The sequence below is a fragment of the Capricornis sumatraensis genome, chromosome 16 (genome assembly GCF_032405125.1).
Source record: "Capricornis sumatraensis isolate serow.1 chromosome 16, serow.2, whole genome shotgun sequence".
Lineage (NCBI taxonomy): Eukaryota > Metazoa > Chordata > Mammalia > Artiodactyla > Bovidae > Capricornis > Capricornis sumatraensis.
The window spans coordinates 58230254-58255313 of record NC_091084.1 but is presented as its reverse complement, the minus strand read 5'-3'; positions in this window follow the sequence as shown (position 1 = coordinate 58255313).

Here is a 25060-nt window from a genome sequence, read left to right as displayed (position 1 = left end):
CAATAGGTGGAAGAGGTAGATTCAAACCCAGGCTTTCTGTTTTTTTCTCCAAATTATATGATTTCCCCCCCCCCCCCCCCCAGTGCATCAGCATGTCATTACCTCAGTTGCATTACATTTCTGTTCTGTAGGTATTATAATTAATGAAAGAGGTGGCTTTTCCTCCTTCCCAATAGATTGGAAACACAGTATTTCTATCAGTCCAAGAGTATTTATCCTGATACATTAGTCCCCTCCCCCTCTTCATTTTATTGGGTTTTAAAATGGTGCACATTTTGCAATTGAGAATTACTGAGCCAACATATGGTTTCAATTGGACAATTCCAATATATCATAGTGAAAAAAAAAAGAAGGAAAAAGAAAACACAGACTAACCTTTGTACTTTTGAAATGTGTTTTAATAAAAATCTATGAAGTGAAAGGTCTTGAGTTAAGTAGAGTTTCATTTATATTTGTTTATTTTTACCTTCAGTGTTGATCACACCTAACAGCCAGTGAGCTTTAGGACACAGTTCTCATTCAGCTGCTTTTATGATTTCCCTAAAGTTTGGGGCACTATTTACCAGAATTTCAGACTATAGCTTACTGTGTCTGCCTATGGCCAGTGGTAGCTCAGAAGCTGCCTGCTTGAGTTGGAGCTTTGTTCCAGAAAGATCTTAAGGATTTCACACACTAATCTCATTTTACTGAAAGAGAGAGTCACGTCCCTGGGTAGTTCTTGCCTCTGAAATGCTTCTAGCTGGGAATCACTGAATTTCAGTTAGACTGTGGTTATCCGCACCCAAACCAGTTTGGTAAAATCTGCCGTGATAATTTGGGGGCAGTGGTTGGGGTGGGTTATGGGAGAATTCTAACTCTTCAGAAAAATGTGGCACGAAGTAGAGGAGTTATTGCATGTGACTACAATGAAAGCAGTTACTGTCATAATTTGTGCAGGGATTTCAGTGCTTTTGTGTACACGATTGCATTTCCTCTTCATAATGAATCTTTTGAGGTTGTTGTTCAATCACTAAGTCATGTTCAACTCTTTGCTACCTCATGGAGTACAGCACACCACCAGGCTTCCCTGCCCTTCACTATCTCCCAGAGTTTGGTCAAACTCATGTCCACTGAGTCGGTGATGCCACCCAGCCATCTCATCCTTGATCTCCCCCTTCTCCTCCTGCCTTCAGTCTTTCCCAGCATCAGGGTCTTTTTCAATGAATCACCTCTTCACATCAGGTAGCAAAAGTATTGGAGCTTCAGCTTCAGTATCAGTCCTTCCAATGAATATTCAGGGTAAATATTTATTGTAATTATTCTCAATATACTAATATACAGGTGTGGGCAGTTCAGTTCAGAGCAGTTGTGACTTGCCTGAGTCACAGTTGGAAATAGGTTATAGACCATACATGACAGTTTTTTTGAGGCTTTGCTTAGCTTTTGTGACATTAAACTTTCCTATTATTTCTTCATTTTTAGCTGTCACTCTCAATGACCTTCTCATGTTCATTTTCCTCTTGTTGACTGGGCCTCCATAAATTGAAGTGCTTTGGGGTATGTTCCTTGAGTGATTTTTCTCTATTTTCTTTGTAGAAGAGCTCATTTATTTGCATATCATTAAATATCATCCATATGCTAACGACTCTCAAATTTGAGCAGGAGGAATTTGTCCCTTCCATTCCGTGGTAGATGAAACTATTGTGAATTCTTAATATTCTTTCTCATACACAGGTTTGAAAATAAAGAAATCCAAAATGAAAGTGTTGCATGATGAAAGAAGCCTGGATTCCTGAGTCACCACTGGAGGAGAGCACAAGGAACCTGTGGGAACCATGTTAGACTGAGTCATGAAAAGTAAAGCCTAGTGTAAGCCTATTGTGTTAAGTTCTTGATATTTCAGGGTTCATTGCTACTACCACATAGCTTGTCTTTACTAGGGATTGGCAAGCTTTTTCTGTAAAAGGTCAGATAGCAAATACTTTAGACATTGTTAGCAAGAGATTAAAGATATTATAGGCCCTTAAATCAATGGAGGAGACAAATTTCCCTAAATTTCTATCAAGAAATAAAAAAATGCAATAATAATATCATTTTATCATATCATATTAGAAGCAATATGTTACTTTTTGTAATACAGATACACTAATGAGAGGAATGGAATTCTAGTTTGAGGGAGGACAATATTTTGCCTAACTGAAGTTCCAAGGTAGCCTTTTCTATTAACAAAATCAATTGCAAATTTTCTTCTGTCAATATTGAGCTGTAGTATTATATATAAAAGTATATCTCATCTTTGAAAATGTCTTTTCACAAAAATAGATACTACCAAATACTGATATCAATCTATTTATATATAATTTTCAGTTAAGTTCAGTCGCTCAGTCATGTCTGACTCTTTGTGATCCCATGGACTGCAGCATGCCGGGCTTTCCTGTCCATCACCAACTCCCAGACTTACTCAAACTCATGTCCATCGAGTCAGTGATGCCATCCAACCATCTCATCCTCTGTCGTCCCCTTCTCCTCCTGCCTTTCCCAGCATCAGGGGAAGACATTTGTAGAATTTCATTAAATCCTTTTCTTTGTTAGTTGCTTTTCTGCATGTCCATACACTTTAGATCAGGGCCTTCCCTGGCAGCTCAGTGGTTAAGAATCCCCCTGCCAGTGCTGAAGACTTGCTTTTGACCCCTGGGTCCAGAAGATCCCCTGGAAAAGGAAATGGCAACCCACTCCAGTATTCTTGTTTGGGAAATCCCATGGGCAGAGGAGCCTCGAGGGCTACAGTCCATGGGATCACAAAAAGAGTTGGATATGACTTAGTGACTAAACAGCAGTGTTGCAGATTAATCTCGTTAAATTGAAGCTTAGGTGGACTCTTTGATAGCACAGTTAAATGGATTTTGAAATTTGAACATCTCTTTTGCACTTGCATTGCACTTGCATTGAAAGGCTGTTGGAACTCTACTGTGAACTCTGAAAACATAGCTACTTTTGTTTTAACTTTCAACAGCACAGAAGTATGTAAAGTAGATTGACATTACTATAATTCAAACATTATTTGTTATTTAAATGACTACTTGTATCTTGAATAAACCTTGTTTTGTCTTATAATTTTGGGTTGAATCCATAAATATTCTCAAGTCCACAGCAAAAAGTAATTTTCAAAATTGTTCACCATTTGGTAATAGTGTTTGGGGTTCATTTTGTTTAGAAAAATTCAAATCTTGTTTGTGAGATCCAAAACAGCAAAATTTTTACTAGTGCTAAGTCACTGAACTGGTGTGTGATGGAGTAAGTCATAACATTCAGCTGCAATTCACATCTTCAGTTCATAAGTTTTCAGTGTCATTGATGATTAAGTCCATGAGAGCAAGCAAAGCTCATCACTAACTACTGGTGTAATATCACAGGATAACTAAAAAATTTCTGGAAATGTCCATAGATGAATAATACAGCTAATAATACATCAAAGACTATAAAAACTACACTTCTTACAAACTTTGTTTGTTCAACTATGACTTTTTCTGCTCCATCCACATTTTCATCACTATTAGTTGTTATGCTTCTTAGAAGATTACATGTTAAGTTATACTGAAATATGTTTTCTCAATTTTGAAAGTATTCTTGCCTATAGTTATTTCACACAGAGCACTCAGGATTATTCTTCAGTCACTTCAAACTCAGTATTAACTCCTTGAATAAACAACTGAGCAGTATTGGTAACATCTGTTAACTCATTAAGTGCTATGGAAAGACTCATATCATTTGTTTTAAATTGATTATTGATGTTGATCCCAACGTTCTCAACTTTTTGAACAACCGTTTTGGCTGAAAGGCTAATAGTCTTAAACAATTTTAGTCTAAACATATTTCTTTGGCTGCTAAAATCATGCATGATTTCATTAACTCACCAAATGCTGTTTGACTGGCTAACAAATGAGCCAGTTAGAAATTTACTTTGGTTGTAATCTTATTTTTATTTGTATGGAGAAATCTTCCTGTGATGAGATACTCAGTTTTAAACTTTCTAGTAATTTTTCAGACTGTTGCTTTCCTGTGTATTGAAAATATTGTGATAAAAGTTTAATCTGGTAATGTCATCACATATTGTATTCTATAGCTATAGGATCATTGCATGTAGAACACAATACTTTGCTGTCTAATTCAGTAATAAAATCATCTACATTTCACCGTGCCTTAAAAACATACTATTCAAGTCCACTTTTTTCTTTTCTTTTATTGACACAATGGGATGCATTAGCAATAAAAATTACATAAAATATAATTGTAAGACAATGCTTGTGACAATGACATTCTGTTGAGTAGTAACTATGCACTATGATTTATAATGCACCAAGCATCAGTGTGAAGAGATTAGTGCCACATATGGTTTCTCTCACAATTGCTCAACCTCATCATTGTAGTGCAAAAGCAACCACAATGTGTAAGTGAATGAATGCAGCTGTGCTCCAATACAATTCATCTATGCGCCCTGAAACTTAAATTTTATATGCTTGCATTTCACAAAATATTCCCTTTATTATTGTCAGCCATTTGTAAGTATAGAAACTATTTTTAGCTCACAGGCCATACAAAAATAGGAAGCCAGCTAGTAACATAGGTTAATAACTTCTCACTTTGACTAACACAGTGTCTATAGCTAAATTAGTGTTTGTACTTCCCGAACCTATTATTTGTCTAACCTCTCCACCTTTATGTATAACATCACTACTCAACTTTCTCAAGGCAAAACTTTATTTCAAATCTTAATTTCTCCCTTTTTTCAACCTAGAAATCTTGACCGTATTTTGTCTTTTACTTTTAATCTCTTTATATTTTTATACTTAAAGTTATTTCTTGGAAATATCACAGTTATTTTTTTCTTTTAATCTTACAAACTCTGTCTTCTATTAATAACTGTAGTGATTAGACCATTTATTTTATGAAATTAGTCATGTAAGGTTGATCATAAATCTATTATATTCTAATTGCTTTTTATTTTCTTTTTTCCCCTTCTGAAAAAATTGAGTATTTTATGATTTAATTTTATTTCCATATTTTTTCATTATGTCTCTTTTTAAGTGTTTGCTCTAGGGTTCTCTCTCTCTATATATATATATATATTTATAATGATCTACCTTTAAGTAATGTTATACCACTATATATTTAGAATAGGAACTTTAGCATATACCATCTAATTCTTTCTTTTTATCCTTTGTCTTACTATTAACCTACATTTTACTTCTATGTATTTCATCTAGCCCCAGATATATTACTACTATTTTTTATTTGGCCATCAATTATTTTTTAAAGTAATTACAATTAAAAAATAATATTTTAATATCTACTCTCTTTTTGACATTTCTGGCACTCATTTCTTTGTAAATCCAAATATTCATCTGGTATCTTAATTCTTCTGTTTGATGAACCTTCTTTAATATTTCTTGCAGTGCAGGTGTGTTGGCAGCAAATACTCTCAATTTTTGTTTGTCTGAAAGACTTTTTTTTTAATATAAAATTCTGGCTTAGCTAATTTTGTTTCAGTACTGGAAAGATAGTATTCATTTTCTTCTGGCATGCATAGCTGCTATAATTTTTTTTTCCTGTAGGCAAGTAATATTTCTTGTTTTATAACCACCTACAACATTTTCTCTCTCTCTTTTTTCTCTCTTTAACGCTGATGTAAATGGACGTGTGTGCAAGTATGTGGTATGTGTGTGTGTAATGATCCTGCTTATAGTTATCTGAGTTTCTTGGATATGCGCATTGCTGACTTTCATTAATTTTTGGAAATTTTCGGCCATGTCTCGTGGATGGACATGTTTTTAACCTTCATTTTTTTCTGGGACTCCAACTACATTTATACTATATGGATGTAAGCCTACAGTTTGGATGCTCTGTTGTCATTCTCTGTTCACCTGTTCTTTTCTTTTCCCTTCTCTTTCTTACTTCTTCTCTTCCATCTTCCTTATTCTTCCTCTTCTGCTCCTTCCTCTCTCTGCTCTTTGTTTCATCTTCAGTAATTTACAATAAAGTTCAGATCCACTGATTCTTTTCTCAACTCTCTCCTATCTTTAGATAAACCTGTCAAAATAATTTTAATGTCTATTATTATGATTTTTATTTCTTATTTTATTTTACTGTCTTAAAATTTCTTCTGAAATTTCCTATCTATTTGTACATTTTGTACACTTTCTTCACTGTATCTTAACAATTTCTCATAGTTGTTTCAATATTTCTGTTTGATGGTTTCCACACAACATATGTAATAGTTTGCTAGGGCTGCCATAACAAAATACCACAGACTTGGTGACTTGGTTTAAACAGCATATTTATATTTTTTCACAGTTCTGAAGGCTGGAAATTCAAGACCAAGTCTTTGGTAGGTTTGGTTTCCCTGAGGCCTCTCTTCTTGGCTTACAAATAACTGCTTTCTCCATGAATCCTCATATAGCATTTTCTCTGTGCTTGTACTTCCCTGGTGCCTCTTCATATTCATACAAAGATATCAGTCCTACTGGAATAGAGTGCCATGCTTATGATTGCATTTAACCCCAATTACCTCTTTAATGGTCCTATATCCAAATATAGTCACATTAGTGTTTAAGACTTCAACATATGAACTTAGTGACACACAATTCAGCCCATAAGTATGATCAACTCTGAGTCTGGTTCTGTCGATTGCTTTATCTTTTGATATTAAATTCCCTTTCTTAAAAACCTGTTTTCTGTGTCATTATTTCTGCATATATTATCCAACATTTGAGTAAATGTTAGAAAACAGTACTTGCCTGATGAAAATAGTTACAGCTGAAAATGGACTTACTTCTTCTTCTGTCAGGCTATTAAGGCAGAGAATTGAGTCAATTTGGTCACAGGTTGAGCTCAGTTTAGATTTTATTGTTGCTAGAGCCACTTTCAGTGAAGAAGATACTTCAATTTACTTCAAAAGTAGAATATTGCTATTTGTGATTATTGTGTGCGTGTCTTACAAGTCTATTGTAGAAAAAATAATGGAATAAGAAACACAAGATTTAGGATGGTGATTACCTTATTTAGGGTTTCCCAGGTGGCACTAGTGGTAAAGGACCTGGGTGGGTTCGACCCCTGGGTTGGGAAGATCCCCTTGAGGAGGAAATAGAAACCCACTCCAGTATTCTTGCCTGGAGAATGCCATGGACAGAGGAGCCTGGTGGGCTACAGTCCATGGGGTTGCAAGGAGTTCAACACAACTGAATCAAGTTAGCACACGTGTACACATAAAATGTTGATGAGGATTTAAAATTCAGGGATTTCTTGAGATATCCTACAATAATGTATGAAACTAATTAATTATGATACTTTGCAATATCACAGAATAATTGCACATTATAATTTCTCCACTTTGTCTTTATAAATGTTGTTTATTTTCACTTGACAGTCTGTTCATCCCATCCTTGTCAGCAACTTACCCCAAATCTGGCTGACTTATTTTTTCTGTGCCAGATACAGAAAAATCTCTTTTATCTCTAATGAGAATAAAATTTCAGATCATCAAAATTAACCAAACAGTTTCCTACACTTTTAATTTCCCTGTTAAATACAACAACCAAACATTATTAGATACAACCTTTATTGATTTTAGCCTTTGTTAGGTGTGAGACTGCACACTGTCCCAGCAGAATAAGTATTCATTAACAGTGAATGAACGCAGAGTAGTTTCTGGACTTTATACTGGAGACTCCATAGACTTCTGGCCTTCTCTCCATGACCTGTCTCTTAACCCTTTGGAAAGGGTGGAATTTGTAGGAAATGGCAACCCACTCCAGTATTCTTGCCTGGAGAATCCCAGGGATGGGGGAGCCTGGTGGGCCGCTGTCAATGGGGTCGTACAGAGTCGGACACAACTGAAGTGATTTAGCAGTAGCAGCAGCAGCAAGGCTAACTCACAATGCACATCCTATAGGCAGTTTCCTTACCCCTTAACAAAGAAAATGCCTGTTCCCAAATGCATTTGATAAAGTGAGCAAACAAGTCTAGCACGTAGGGTTATGCAGTTTGTAAATGTTAATTTTTAAATTTTTTTTTAATGAAAATATGCTGACATTCTACACAAAACTTTATAGCTCACTTTGGCACAACTAGTTTAACAAATATGGTCAATGGCATTAATTTTTTATATCACACACAACGAATCATACACATGATTTATACCAGAAGAATTTCACGGGGCTATTTGTCCTGTGACTACACATACAGTTTTCTACTGCTTACTTATACAACTATATGTCATAATTCATCATTACCTCTTGTGTTATGTAATTTTAATATATTTTGGAAGATTAAATCACTCTTTTATTAGTTCCTTAAATGTACTATATGTTTGTGTATGTAGACACATGTTTCATCTTTGTGGTTCTAGCACATCGAATAGACAATGGCACATTGTTGACAAACCCCCATCTGTCCAGAGAATGGAACAATGCTGGAAATCTGAGGCTTGCAAGTATTTCACTTTGGAAATTGTTCTGTCCCCTCTGTGCACAGCTAATTTTAGATCTTGGGCTCTGATCTGGTGTTTTGGGGTCTGCATGTATTTGAACTGAATCCCTAGGGTTACCTCATCCATGTATTCTCACTAGCCATTGAGTCATTCCCAGGAAGAACAGAAAATCTGGCACTGCTTTTGATGACACATTAATGATGTGATGTCTGGTTTCTATTAAAAATCTAAAAGCTAAAGTTTTGAGGCTAGAAACAAAAGTATAGACAATGTCATACATAATCTTTTATATATTGCTTAATATGCTAGATACCAGACTGGTGGACTCCACTGGACAATGACATAAGAGGCCTAGTCAAGGATGGAATATATGAATACTACAGGAAAACACGGCCTTCTTTCATATTTGTCTTTTTGGATTTTCTGTGAAACAGTCCCAGTGGAGTTAGCTAGAAAGGTGGTAACCACCCATTTCAACACAAAGTAGTTTCCTAGTAGAGTGTCACATATCTCTTCAGTTCAGAGTTTTAAAGTAAAATAGACCCGTTTGCTTAAATTTTGCTCACATGTGTGATGCATCCAAATTTGCCACATGTGAGAGGTGTGGCTTGTCCCCCATATAGACTCAGGACTTAGTTGTATTTGCGCTATGATTTGAACTAGGTCCCAAGGATTCCTATATTTTAAAAATGTAAATAAGTATATTATCTAACAAACAGTAAGTGCCTATTCTGTGCCAGACTCTGTATGAGGTTTTGGAAAAAGAAATAAAGAAGATTAGTGTTTTGATTTCAAGTAGAGATAAACATATAACTTGCAAAAGCAATTCAGTGTAAGAAGAGCTGTGATGGGGGAGGTACAGTAACATGCATGTGTGCGTGCTCAGTCACTCAGATGTGTCTGACTCTCTGTGACCCCATGGACTGTAGCCCACCAGACTCTTCTGTCCATGGGATTTTTCAGGCAAGAATACTGGAGTGGGTTGCCAAGCCCTCCTCCACAGGATCTTCTTTATCCAGAGAGTGAAACTGTATCTCCTTTATCACTGAGCCAACTCAGAAGCCTATGCAATAATAGGACACCTAACCAACTGGGGAAAGAGTAACAGGTGCCTTTAGGAAGAGGGGATGGTGGCCAGAATCCAGGTGTTCACCATTGGATCATTCATTATTTCATGGCTCAGGAAGTAGAAATGTTTAACATGAAATATACCACATGGGCAGTTGTTATGAACTGAAAGTTTGTGTCCTCCCCTGAAAGTACATATGTTGAAATCATACCACCAAAGTGATGTTCAAGAATGGGGTCTTTGGGAGGTAATTAAGTGATGAGGGTTGAGTCCTCACGAGTAGAATTCAGTTCAGTTCAGTTCAGTCTCTCAGTCGTGTCCGACTCTTTGCAACCCCATGAACCGCTGCACACCAGGCCTCCCTGTCCATCACCAACTCCTGGAGTCTACCCAAACCCATGTCTATTGAGTCGGTGATGCCATCCAACCGTCTCATCCTCTGTCGTCCCCTTCTCCTCCTGCCCTCAATCTTTCCCAGCATCAGGATCTTTTTCAATGAGTCAGCTCTTCTCATCAGGTCCCAAAGTATTGGAGTTTCAGCTTCAACATCAGTCCTTCCAATGAACACCCAGGACTGATCTCCTTTAGGATGGACTGCTTGGATCTCCTTGTAGTCCAAGGAACTCTCGTGAGTCTTCTCCAACACCACAGTTCAAAAGCATCAGTTCTTCAGCACTCAGCTTTCTTTGTAGTCCAACTCTCACATCCATACGTGACCACTGGAAAAACCATAGCCTTGACTAGATGGACCTTTGTTGACAAAGTAATGTCTTTGCTTTTTAATATGCTGTCTAGGTTGGTCATAGCTTTGCTTCCAAGGACTAAGTCTTTTAATTTCATGGGTGCAATCCCCATCTGCAGCGATTTTGGAGCCCAGAAAAATATAGTCAGCCACTGTTTCCACTGTTTCTCTATCTTTTGCCATGAAGTGAGTGGGATTAGTGCCCTTATAAAAAAGACCTCACAGAACTCTGTAGCCCTCTTTCAGCCACGTGAAGAGATGGCCATCTATGAACCAGGAAGAGTGGCCTCATCAGACACTGAAGCTTCCAGTGCTTGATCTTAGACTTCTCCACCTCCAGAACTGTGAAAAATAAATACTTTTAGTTTAAGCCACCAAGTCTGTAGTATTAGATTATAGCAACACAAACTAAGAGAGCAGGGTGACCTACTGATGCCACAAGAGAGAGAACAGAGGTGTCATGAGGTCACACATGTAGGAGTATTATTTTTGTCAAAGGAAAGGAGAAGTATTAATATCTATACAATAATATTTAACACCAGTAGTCCTACCATGTCCCAGGAAGAGTTCTAAGAACTTTACATGAACCATCTCATTTAATCCTATAATAAACCTAAAGAAAATGTCACTCAGTTGTGTCCGACTCTTTGTGACCCCATGGACTATACAGTCTGTGGGATTCTCCAGGTCAGAGTACTGGAGTGGTAGGTAGCTTTTCTCTTCTCCAGGGGATCTTCCCAACCCAGGGATTGAACCCAGTTCTCCCGCATTACAGGTGGACTTTTTACCAGCTGAGCCACAAGGGAAGCCAATTAACCTAAAAGATAAATATTATCTTGGGAATGGAAACCTTCTGGAGAAAGAGGAAACAGTTGCAGACTAAGTGCTCCATTGTGGAAGACAGAGCAAAGGGTAAAAATGGAAAGAGGTCCAGAGGAACCATCTAAGAAAGTGTCACACCCAGAGCATGTATTTCTTGGACTAGAACCTGAGGCAGCATCAAGGTATAAAGATGCTGATGTCTTAGAAGAACTAGTTGGAAGGGATGATCCACACAGAAGGGCCAGATGTATAGTTAACTTTTTATGAAAGTCTGTTTCAAAATCTGGCACTCAACAGTTTAAGTGGTCTATACTCAGATTTTTACTTCCTAAGGAAAATAACTTTTTCTTTCTTATGGATAAAAACAGATAAAATATAATCATAACTGCTAATTTTTTAGAGCATTTACGAAGTGCTGGGAACTGTTTCAAGCACTTATCATACATGATTTCATTTAAGTCAAATAAAAACTGTATGAAAGGTGAGCTATAATTGATCCCATTCTACAGATGAGAAAACAGAATTAGGGAGGTTAAGAAACTCATCCAAGGTTCACATCTCTTAGTAAGTGATTGAGATGACATTACAACTCCAGCAGTCCAATTCCAGAGCCTACACTCTTCATTCCAAACCTAGGAAAGTGTTAGATTATAACTCAAGATAAAACATTTCAGCTATGGTGGAAAAATCAAAGAAGTAAATTGTAGCAAGATGTGTCCTTTCAAAATTAAAATATGGTTTAAGTATTTAAAGTTTTTTCTGCTATGAGGCATCACAGAGGTCTGATAAATGTGCACCGTTTCAGGCAGAGATTGGAATCAATACAACAGTAGCTTTGAATCTCTGCTGTGGTTTCCTGCAGCTGTGAGTTTTCCACAGATGCAGTTTTGGGTTATCTTGTCACTAGATTCTTGGTGCTCAAGCCTTCAGAATGCTAATATTCTGCTCCATTTTTCTTCATTTCCTGAAGACTTGATGACCTCTGAATCATCTTAAGTTTTGACTGGCGGTGTGCCCTTTGTTGTGCTAAAATCTTGCTCCTGAGGCTATGTTTCCCTTGTTTCAATTGCCTCCTTCATTTTTCGAAGTCATTTTCATCTTGAGAGGAAAAAAAAGAACATCTAGTTTTTGGTGATTTTGTTGATTTTTTCATTGGAAGAAATCTGCAAAAACACTTTTCAAAATTTTTGCAGTGGCAGCAAACAGTCTGGGAGGTGTTTAAATGCAGTGGAAAAATAAGACATTCATGAGGAAGGGGTTTTCAGGGAATTTGCACAGAAAAAAATAATAATTAAAAAGTTCAAACTGTTGAAAAGGCAGCGTTGTCTGCCAAAGTGACCATTCGGGTCTATTTACACTGACTCTTCTTTTCCAGGAGCTCAGGTTCCAAAGGTTTTGAGTTGCTGACAGCAGGTAAATGCAGAAAAACTGAGGCAGCAGAGTAGAACAAGCAGGGACCAGGAACGTGGGCAAGCTGGCCTGGGGCAAGTTTTTGATCTTTACCACTGCGAGTCTCAGTTTTCTCCTCTATAAATTGACATTGTGTGTTAGTCGCTCAGTCGTGTCTGACTCTTTGTGACCACATGGACTGTACAGCCTGCCAAGCTCCTCTGTCCTTGGGATTTTCCAGGCAAGGATACTAGAGTGGGTTGCCATTTCCTTCTCCAGGGGGTCTTCCCAACCCAGGGATCGAACCTGGGTCTCCTGCATTGCAGTCAGATGCTTTACCATCTGAGCTACTAGGGAAGCCCCTAAATTGACGTTAATGATGGTAATTAGCTCACAGTTGCAGAGAAGATTAAATGAAATGTGCAAAGTTGTTTGGGCTTCCCTGGTAGCTCAGCTGGTAAAGAATTTGCCTGCAATGCAGAAGACCCTGGTTTGATTCCTGGGTCAGGAAGATCCCCTGGAGAAGGGACAGGCTACCCACTCCAGTATTCTTGGGCTTCCCCGGTGGCCTAGCTGGTAAAGAACCTGCCTGCAGTGTGGGAGACCTGGGTTCGATACCTGGATTGGGAAGATCCCCTGGAGGAAAGCATGACAACCCACTCCAGTATTCTTGCCTGGAGAATCCCCAAGATCTTCTTGCCTGAAGACCCCCTGGAGGAGAGCATGGCAATCCACTCCAGTGTTCTTGCCTGGAGAATCCCCAAGGACAGAGGATCCTGGTGGGCTTCAGTCTGTCACACGAGTGTATGCTCCTTGGTTTTCGTCTTGTCACAATAAAGATTTGGAGTGACGGACACTAAAGCCCCCTCGGCGTGTCACAGCTCTCGGGTCTTAGACAGACGGTGTTATAGCTCTCAGGTCTCAAACAGACCGTGTTATAGCTCTTAGACAAATCAGTGTTACAGCTCAGTGTTACAACTCTATTTTATTTAGAAGATAGCAGGAAAATCCATCTTCGAGGCATGAGGGTACGTTGATCCAAAGACGCGAAGAGAAGAGCACCCCAGTGGGTGGGAGGGGGAGGGGGAGAGGGAGAGAGAGAGAGAGAGGGAGCCCTTTGGTTTCTCTTTTTATGGTTTTCTCTTCCCCCTGGGCCTGCTTTATGCAAATTGGGCTTAGTCAGGAGTGTTGTTCTACCTGAAGTCCTCACTCGGGTCCTCGAACCTTCCTTTGACCTTCCTCTGTTCTATTTTCGTGGGCTTGTCCCTTCCTTGTCTTTTAGCCACCACCATTTTGGACTCCTTTTCCTTATTCTAACTATGCTGGGCTGGAAAAAGCACAAGATGGAATCAAGATTGCCGGGAGAAATATCAATAACCTCAGATATGCAGATGACATAACCCGTATGAAAGAAAGTGAAGAGGAACTAAAAAGCCTTTTGATGAAAGTGAAAGAGGAGAGTGAAAAAGTTGGCTTAAAGCTCAACATTCAGAAAACGAAGATCATGGCATCTGGTCCCATCACTTCATGGGAAATAGATGGGGAAACAGTGGAAACAGTGTCACTTTATTTTTTGGGCTCCAAAATCACTGCAGATGGTGATTGCAGCCATGAAATTAAAAGACGCTTACTCCTTGGAAGAAAAGTTATGACCAACCTAGATAGCATATTCAAAAGCAGAGACATTACTTTGCCAACAAAGGTCCATCTAGTCAAGGCTATGGTTTTTCCTGTGGTCATGTATGGATGTGAGAGTTGGACTGTGAAGAAACCTGAGCACTGAAGAATTGATGCTTTTGAACTGTGGTGTTGGAGAAGACTCTTGAGAGTCCCTTGGACTGCAAGGAGATCCAACCAGTCCATTCTGAAGGAGATCAGCCCTGGGATTTCTTTGGAAAGAATGATGCTAAAGCTGAAACTCCAGTACTTTGGCCACCTCATGCAAAGAGTTGACTCATTGGAAAAGACTCTAATGCTGGGAGGGATTGGGGGCAGGAGGAGAAGGGGATGACAGAGGATGAGATGGCTGGATGGCATCACTGACTCAATGGACATGAGTCTTAGTGAACTCCGGAAGTTGGTGATGGACAGGGAGGCCAGGCCTTCTGCGATTCATGGTGTCGCAAAGAGTCAGACACGACTGAGCGACTGAACTAACTAACTAACTAACAAGCCCATGGGGTCAAAAAGAGCTGGACACAACTGAGCACACAAACATAAAGCTCTTTGCTTGCAAAGTGCTTGATGCTGATTAAGAGCTGAATACCAGTAGATATTATACTATTATTATTACTTTATTTTTAAATACTTTTAAATAAAAATATTATTTTAATATTTTATTATTGTTTAATTATTATTTTATTAAAATTAAAATAATTAGCTTTTGGCTGTACTGCATGGAAGGTGAGATCTTATTTCCCCAACCAGGAACCAAACCCCCTGCAGTGGAAGTGTGGAGTCTTAACCACTGGACCACCAGGGAAGTCCTATATTATTATTATTGTTGTATCTTTTTTTATAATGCATTGACATTAAAATGACAACAGTAAAAATTTATGTGTGTTGAGACTGACCCTTTTGTTATTCAAATGAACTCTCGAAGACTTCAGCTTTCATCTTCAGCACCTACAGGACCTAAGAACCCTGCCTCCTCTCTCAGAAGCTGCCACAACACGTTCATTCCTGCATTATCCATCACTGATAGACATCTCAGCATGGTAGCTCGCTGTATTGTTGGAAAACACTCTCAGAAAGTCACTGTTCTAAGTACCATTTTCCAGTAATTTCTACCTGTTCACTTCAGTGTGGCTCCCTAGGACCACCTTGGGATGGGTCTAGTCCCCTTTCCACATGCTTTCATGTGTGATAAGTAACTTCAGTCATGTCCAACTCTTTACAACCCCATGGACTATAGCCTGCCAGGCTCCTCTGTCCATGGGTTTCTCCAGGCAAGAAAACTGGAGTGGGTTGCCATGCCCTTCTCCAGGTGATCTTCCTGACTCAGGAAAGATCGAAACTGTCTCTTACATTTCCTGCATTGGCAAGCGGGTTCTTTACTGCTCATGCCACCTGGGAAGCCCCCTTTCCATATGACAGCTCCCCACATACACGAGAATATGTGGGCAAGTTAGTTAACTCCTCTGGATCTTGGTTTATGCCTATGTAAAATGGAAATCATTGTTTCACCCTCGAGGGAATTTCCTGAGGATTAAATATATATGTGTTTGAAAAGAGCTCAGCATATGGTAGGTGCTTAATAAGCCATGGTGTGCCAAACCCAAGCAAAATGCTTCCTCGATGCCATGTGTTTCTGGTCCATGTGACTAACGAAGATTGCCTGACATCAGTGGCTTTCCTTCGGGTTGTAGAAGAGGAGGTTTGGTCTTTGCTGAGCTACACAGCAGCCCTCCATTGCGGGTACCATGTCTTCTAGGCTCTCTCTCCCACAGCCGGGCCTGCTGTGATGACTTTAACTGGTCCCTCGTGTCACTGGTAGTCATGCTCAAGCGGTGCCTCGCCTTACCTCTTCCCTCTGTTCCAGGGCCTCCCTATTGCCCTGGGCTCAGCTGGTGCCTGTGTGTGCTTTGGTCCACTCAGCCAGGCTGGCGAGGCTCCTGGTTACACACTGCAGAGATGAGCACGCAGCCACCGACAGGCTGGCCCCTCATGCCGTGGCTTACGCTGCCAATGTCATTTCTGCTGTTTGGAGTCCTGGCTGCCTCAAGCCAGAGGGACTTTTCTGAAGTGTGGTGGAATCAATAGCCACCATGTGGATACACAGGGCCACTTGAATAGGAACCAGGAGACATTCCTCCTCCTCACTCTCTGACAGACCATCTTGGAAAGCAGTGGTTTCAAGAAGCTCTCTGGAGAAGCCCCAGGAGATTGAGCTCTTGATGTGCTTATTACAAACACACTATTAAAATTATTCTCCTTCCGTCTCTGCTCCAATCCTCTCTCACTTTCACTCCCATTTTTTGGAATTATTATCTCAATACTCTTTTAGGACTTAGCATGTAAACTTTTGCCTCTGTCTCTGTATTCTTGGGAACCCTGGCAAAGATAGGCAAAGTTATTATTATTACTACTACCCCTCCTCTTATTCAGAGTCAGTTTGATGATAGCTGATTACCAGCTCTCCGCTCTCCTACTCACACACAAAAAAGCTTCCTTCTCTGTTTTATAAGTCAACACCTTCAGGCCAGATTCTCCTCTCTCTCTTTTTTAATCCCTTCCAGAGAGTTATCCCCTCAGTTCTCATTCACTGCTTTCAAACCTCATGGGGTGATTGGATCTAAGACAATGCTTTAACAGTGCAAATGGCCTGGTATGTCACCTATTGATTGTTATGTTGGAATTTCCATAGGGGGTTTTCTGAAGAAAAAGAGCCCAGCCTTAACCTGAAATTAGGAGTTAGTGACTTTTCCTGTAAAGAATCAGAGAGTCAGTATGTTAGACTTTCCTGGTATGACTATAGTCTCTATAGCAACTATTGAACCCTACAGATGTAATGAGAAAGAAGTTTTAGCACATATGTAAATGAACTTGCAATAAAACTTTATTTATAAAAAATGTGCTCCAATAAAACTTTATTTATGAAAAAAATTTTGGGGATCAGATTTGTCCTAAGGGCTATAGTGCAGACCCTTTCTATAAATGATAAAATTACAAGAAAACAAGTAAAGCAGAATTGGGGGAAAATAGGGCTGTTTTAATATCTCTAAATTTCTATTTCTTTAATTTCAATTTAATTCAGTAAAAGCATATTGAAAGGAGGAAAGAGAATAAATTCTTATTGAATGCCTCCAATGAACCAGATTCTTGGCTGGGGTTTCCATACGATATAACCCTTATTGCTTTTAGCAATTATTATTTCAATTTTTGATGGGTAAGCTGAGAATTAGAGATAAAGGAGTCATCTCTTCATAAAAAGTAGTGTCAAAGTTCAATGTATACACTCTGTTATATTTAAAAAGGATAACCAGTAAGGACCTATTGTATAACATAAGGAACCCTGCTCAATGTTATGTGGCAGCCTGGATGGGAGAGAGTTTGAGGGAGAATGGATACATGTATATGTATGGCCGAGTCCCTTTGCTGTCCACCTGAGACTATCACAACATTGTTGATTGACTCTACTCCAATATAACATAAAAAGTTAAAAAAATAGAAGACTGAGGGAGAAAAGAAAAAAAAAAGCAGTGCCAAGGTTAAAAACCAGGCTCCCTCTAACCCTGTGTGAAAATGTTCTAATTAAGTACCTACTTTGTGCAAAGTTCTGCACTTTTAGCTGCGTAAAATATAGAGGTGAATAAGATGGTTCCGTTTGAGTCAGAAGCACAGTAAAACAACAGCAAAATAAAATAAGACAGTCTCTATTGTCCCAAAAGAAGCACAAAGCACTAAAGGAGTTAAAGGAGCATACCAGGCAAGTGGGAAGCTGGGCAGCCCCTCCGAAAGGGTGGCAATGAAGTTGAGATGTGAAGAACAAATATGATTTTGTAAGGTAGGGAGAAGAAAGAGGGCTGGTCCAAGCAGAGGAAGAATGTGAATAAGACCAGGGAGTCTAGAACAGGAATAATTAGTAAATGTGGAGGAGATGTAGACCATCAAAGACAAGCCTTGTCTACTTCTTAATTTGGCCAAATGCTTTGCTCAGCCCTAGGCTTAAAGGTCCCCCTCTGAATATAGCTAGCTCTGGACTGGGTCTGGCCATTACTGAAATGAAGTCAGTTTTGTCTAATCTTTTCTTGGATAGATGTCTCATTGAGTACTCAGGATGGAGAAATAGAATTTTGGTCAATAGGAATAAAGGGGCATAGAGTGAGAGCCATTTAATCAGAGGCTGAGTAGACACAGCAAGAGAGGAATGCAGAAAACAGGAGCAACACTGGAGAGTTAGGAAGTCCAAGGCTCATTATTTTTATACCCTTTACCCTCTCTATGTGATGAGTTCTGCAAAGGCAGGGACTCTACCTGTCACTTCCAACACGCCATCCTCTGCATTTAACACATTGCCTTGCACAGTGTATGTGCTCAGTTATACTTGACAATAGATGGAATAAATGACTGAACTCAGCCAGACTCTTTTCCCAGTGAGAGAGCTAGGGCCCAAATCTTGTAGTAACTTGCCCCAGGCTTTCTCAGCGGGAACCACCTCTTCCATAGAAGGATTCCTATAATCCACTGGTGTTTCCCATGTGCTCCTCCCAGTCTATGAAGGCTCAGAGCCAGGGGGAAGTGCTCAAACCACCTCATGCAACCAAGAGTCTTGCATCATTCACACAGAGAGGGAGATTTTCCAAGTTCTTGTTGCTGTGGAGAGATGAGGTTAAACTGTTAAGAGGTCAGCGGTACTCTTAACACTGCCTTTGTGTTGTTTTCATATAAATATTTTTACTGGGACATTTTTTTGGCAACCAAGGCTAGCTCCCAGGACTGTGGAGAGAAGGGAAGGTTTGCTCACCACATGCCAATGGTATGCACTTGAGTCAACTGAGGGCCAGGGTGATTTGATATCAAATCCTTTTTTGCTTTTGTCTTGATGCTTTCCCACTGACTCAGTGTCTGTCCTTTATCCTCTCTTCAAATAGGAAACAGCTGGGCTGAAGTCAAGTCCATGTCCAAATTCTCTATCCACTTCCCTTTCAATATTCCTACCCCCTCCTTTGGCCAAGAAAGCAGAAGCTATTTCTGAGACACTAATCCTGTTACAGATGTTTTGCTAATTACCAAAAAAGCTCCATTTGGCAGCTTATTGGTGGAATAGCTAAATCAGATTCATACATTTCAACATTTTCTGCTACTCACCTAGTGAAGTCCTATTCAAGAGTTGTTCTATAATTTGGAATAACTCTAAGAGTGCCTTTCTGCCAAAATAGGTGAGTTTCTCTAGGAAAATTCAAACAATGACCTTTTGATTCATGTACCAAAAGTGTGATTGATTCCTCTCTGTGTCTGATTGATTCCCTCCTGCTCTGATCCATATGAATCAATGCTTAAACCATAATGGTGTTCATAATGGTTGGAGTAAATGAATGAGTTCAGAGTTAGATGTTGCGTCCTTCTCTTTGTAATGGTTCTACTTTGTTCACAAGGAATTGGACCCATTTCCTTGAGCTAAGATGTAAATTGAAATAATATTTGGCAGTAAGATCTTGTGATAATAAAAACATCTTGCATTTTTAAGGTACTTTTAAATCCATAAACTTAGTTCATTTTTACTACTCTATAGAGGTAAAAAAAAAATGCATTATTTTTATTTCTTGGTTGTTTCTCTCACTATTCTCTATATCCAATACAATCCAGGTCACTGACTTTACATATGCAGTGATTCCTTACACTATCCTATAGGGTTACCAGCTTAACCCAGACTGCCGTTTTTCTCCATATAGCTTCTTGCGATTGTATCCTAGCTGGTCTCCTTAACTCCTGAACTTTTGATTTAACTCTCACAATATTGTTAGGATCTATGTATATTTAATATACTTTATTATTTCAAAACAAAGATTAAAATGAAATAATCCACAGCAATAGAAAAGGAAGTATTGATCCTAGTATTGGTCCTGTTGCATCAACTATGTGACCTTGGATGAAGACTGGTTGCTCTGGTCCCAGTTGTCCATTAGCATAGTGAGGACATTGACCTAGGCTGCAAATGTGTGGCACTCCTTATACCACTTACTACTGCTGTGCTTAAGGCAAACATTGCTAATCAATTTCTAAACTCATTCTCATTGAATCTATATGCAAGATCAAAATTCATTTCTATATAACACTACAAGAAGTTCCTTCTATCCTACTGGGGTTTTAAATTTTTATTTATTTATTTATTTATGGCCTCACTGGGTCTTCGTTGCTCTGCACAGGCTTTATATAGTTGCAGAGCACAGGATCTAGGGGCTCTGGCTTCAGTGATTGCAACTCAAAAGCTCAGTATTTGCCGCTCTCAGGCTCTAGAACACAGTCTCAGAAGTGGTGGTGCCTAGGCTTAGCTGCTGTGTGGATTGTGGGTTCTTCCTGGTGCAGATATCGAACCTCTGTCCCCTGGATTGCAGGCAGATTCTTATCCACTGCATTACCGGGGAAGTCCCTACTGGAGTTTTTTTTAAATGAGAAGATTGTACATGAGATTCAAAACTAACGAAATCCTTCACTGTTCTTGGCAGTAGATACTTTCTGAAGTCCCCCTGAGTTCTGTTATTTTCCAGCAGATCTATGTGGGCCTTTCAATGTGTTTAGATTTAGGTTTCGTCAAAGAGAAGATCATGCCCAGATCCCAGGGATGCCTGGGTTTTCTGATAATGAACCCAAACATAATCACCATCCTGTGAGTAATCAGCAGTCTGTTACTCTAAGTCTAAAGCCATTGACTTGGTGTCATAAGCTAATAAGGGTTCCACACTGAAAACATCTGAGCCAAGTGAAATATTGTCATTATGAGGGCAGATGTGGCTATGCAGTTCTCATTTATCTTTTGTGTTCTCAGTGCACTAGTGCAAGGGAAATGTAAATTGGTTTTGGCATTCTCATCCACTATCCAGAGGCCTGTTTAACATAAAAGTTGAGCACTATCAGAATCCTTGATGTTTTTGGAAAGTGGGTTACATCAAAACATTTTCTGAGTCCTAATTAAATTAATTTCCCTTTTTGTTCCTGGCATAAACTAAGTGTAAAAATAAATATTTGTAGAATGAATAAATTCTTAGACTTTTCACTAGCTAGCAATTACACTGCCAAGTGCCATGTTCTCTCTAAAATGATCCCCAACTCACTCCAGTATCATCTAGCATCTCTCTTCTGTGCGCTGTCTTAGCATCCTTGACTTTGGAAATAACTGACTGTGGGTTGTAATGCGATACATTTGGACACATGTGTCTCCAACTAGCCTCTAAGTCCTCCAGGCAGGACAAAACCTTATTTCTTCTTGTTTCTATTACAATGACCACTGCATAGTCAGTATCTAGTAACTGCTTACCATAAACTATAATCCACAGCCATAGCAAGATAGTCTCTAAAATAAGAGTCCCAAGGCAAGTGAGGTGGGTTTATTGTAGTAGAGGGTAATGTGATCTTAAGCCATGTAAACAGAACCATCATCTCAAGACTACAGGGTGAGGCAGCCACCTAGATTGGTGAGATAAAGTGTTATACTTTGTTCTAGCCACTACAGTCTTCAAGGAAATAGGAAAAACCTGGAGCACTTTCAGAAGAAAGGGACAGGGTTGGGGATTGGCTGGAAAGCATATGATGCAGATTGGTTCCATGCTCTGAAACCATGTACTCAGAAAAGAAATGAATAAGACCTGGCACGAGCGTTTTCTAAAAATATCTGAAAGGCTGCTGTGTAGCAGCAAGAGTAAACTTATTGCATGCATCCTCATGGGGCAGAACTGAGAGTGATGGGTAGAAAACAGGCAAATGTGGAAATGGGAGCCCCTTCAGTATACTTCCTGGCATAGCTCACACTCTTAGGTTGTGCACGTATGCTCAGTCATGTCTGAATCCGTGACCCTATGGACTGTAGCCCACCGGGCTCCTCTGTCCTTGCCATTTTCCAGGCAACAATACTATAATCTGCAGGACTGGCTTGCCATTTCCTCCTCCAGGGGATCTTCTTGACTCAGGAATTGAATCCAGGTCTCATGTGTCCCCTGCATTGTGGGTGGATTCATTACCTGCCGAGCAATGGGGAAGTCACACTCACAGCGGTTATGTCTCAAGTCAGGAAGTTCCCAAACTGGTATGCTTTCAGGTTCAAGGGTATATATTTATCACATAGGACTCAGCCTTCCTTCTTGGATGAGATTCAGAATGAAGTATTGCTGAATGGAGACAAATCCTGGTGCTTATCTCCCACTTGGAAATCTTCTGCTAGAAAATGAATCTGAGAGAAGAGGCATGTCCCTTAGCAAACAAGCCTAAATAACTAAACAAACTCTGAATAGGACATAGGTCCTCAAATCCAGCAGATCCATGATACCACTCCTGAAGCCTCTGAAGTATTTTAGCAATCAGATAAATATATTCAAAGTTTGAAAACCACTTGATTTCTATTGTCTTCACTTACTTCTAACAGAGGTCGTGGCAGTGAGCTCTTGAGGTCAGGGAGTCTGAGCCTCCCTGATGTTCCATTGAACTGGTCTTGTTATAATCTCCTCTTGGGAAGTAGACTTCTGTTTAGTAAAAGAAATGCCCTTCTGGATGCTGGAGTTTGCCAGGTAAAATCTACTCCCTCGGTCCATGATAAGCTTTCCAGAGGACAATAAGCATGGACTAAAGAAACAGCCTTCTGGCATACTGCAGATAGTATAATAGTTCAGTGTATGGACTTTCCAGGGTTTCTGTTCTACCCGTGCCACTTGTGAGCCCCAAATACCACTGTAGGCATACTCCTGCCGTCTTCCATCTTTGCTCTCATCTGCTCTTCTTAAACCATTCCTTGTGCTTGCTTCCATCTGACTTCTGTCTTTACAGCAACTAATGTTATTGTAATCCTAAAGTCATCCTTTCTCACCCCTAAGATCCGATGTTTTGTTTCATGACCCTTATCCTCACTTTGCGTCTCTCTCACCCAGCTCCGCTGCCTCTGATTGCCTAAGATAAGCACAACTCCTGATTTCCTCGGCCTGGGATCTTTCTATCCTGAGATCTCTTCCCCTGATTTCCCTTCATCTCCCATGAACTCAAAGAGCAGCAACCTGAAGATTCCTCAATTCTCTGAATCCTTTTTTGGTGCGAAGTCAACTTGTTCTCTAGGTTGTAGGAACACACACCTATGAAGGAAGGAGTCATCCTCTCTTTTCACCCAGCCACTTGGAAGCCTAAGTTCTTTCAGTTGGTCTAACTCTATGGTTTTCCAGCGCAGAACAGAGCTGTTGCTAAAGAAGCAATAAAACGGGTTGTGTTTCTCTCCCTCAACATCTGTGTTTTCCCTCACTAAACCATGCTTTGTACCACACAGTCTAATTGAAACACTTACAGCAACATTCTAGGTTTAATATCTTCTCAAGGAAGAAGCAAAGCTGAGCAATAAAGGAAAATGAGCTGTGTCAACAAAAGCATCTGAGTTATTTTGCTTTTTTTTTTTAAATTTGGGTAAAGCAGTATAGTCTTAAATTTTCTTCACTAATTTGCCTGAAAAGTCCATGCTAATAATGACTGTCTGAATATAATTTTTTTTTTTTTTTTTACTTTCCATCTGCCCCCTTCACATGACATTTTGGATTTTTTCATGCCCATCCTCTTCTCCAGAAAGCTCATCTTAGATGTGTCAATGCAATTAACAGACACGTTCCAGTTCAGAAATGCTTTTGAGTATATTTCTTCATAATTCAATCTGAACTAGCAGAACATTTAAAATGTATTTCTTTTTGGAAAATAACCAGAGCAACCACAAACGAATATTCTGGAGCCTGGAGCATGACAGTGAAGCTAACTTATAAATATGGAAATGCAGAAAAGTACCATGAACCAACAATGAGGCCAAAGGGTATGTTTCTACATACTCACCTGAGCCAGCCCTTTGGGAGGAAGAAGAGAATGAGCAGTTCACACAGCCGTCTGGTTTCTTTCATTCAACTGGCATTGCTTAGACCAGTGGCTCTTAACCTTTTTGGGGTCACAGACTTCTTTGAGAATTTGATGAAAGCTTAGGAAAAGTCCTTAGACATATTACTTTAGAAAAAGTCTCATTCTTACTTGGGTAATTTTAGTCATATGGGGATCAAACAAGAGTTTCAGGCGAAGGGGTTAAGAGGTTAGGGACTCAAAATAAATCTAAGGTCTAATTTGCAGCTCAAGTAGCACTATTTTTCACATAAATGACTATCTCTGGTTCCAGAATTTCAGACCCACATTTTACCAATCTGCTAAACATCTGACTGAAAATTCATCCATACATGCCATTTGTAATTAAAGTTCAATCAACTTCAAAGGTAATACTCAGGCTAAAAATCTAAGTCATTTTGATTTCTTCTTCTGTATTCCTCTTGGCAGTCCGTCAGTGTGTTCATCCACTGTCTGGTACCTGTCTCCCCAGGATCTCTTACATTTTTTCCCTCCTTGTTGCTTCCTTTGGCTCCATCACTTCATTCTTTCTGGAGTTATTTCTCCACTGATCTCTAGTAGCGTGTTGGGCACCTACTGACCTGGGGAGTTCCTCTTTCAGTATCCTATCATTTTGCCTTTTCATACTGTTCATGGGGTTCTCAAGGCAAGAATACTGAAGTGGTTTGCCATTCCCTTCTCCAGTGGACCACAGTCTGTCAGACCTCTCCACCATGACCCACCCATCTAGGGTTGCCCTGCAGGCATGGCTTGGTTTCATTGAGTTAGACAAGGCTGTGGTCCTAGTGTGATTAGATTGACTAGTGTTCTGTGAGTATGGTTTCAGTGTGTCTGCCCTCTGATGCCCTCTTGCAACACCTAACATCTTACTTGGGTTTCTCTTACTTTGGGTGGGGATATCTCTTCATGGCTGCTCCAGGAAAGCGCAGCCACTGCTCCTTACCTTGGATGAGGGGTATCTCCTCACTGCCACCCTTCCTGACCTTCAACGTGGGATAGCTCCTCT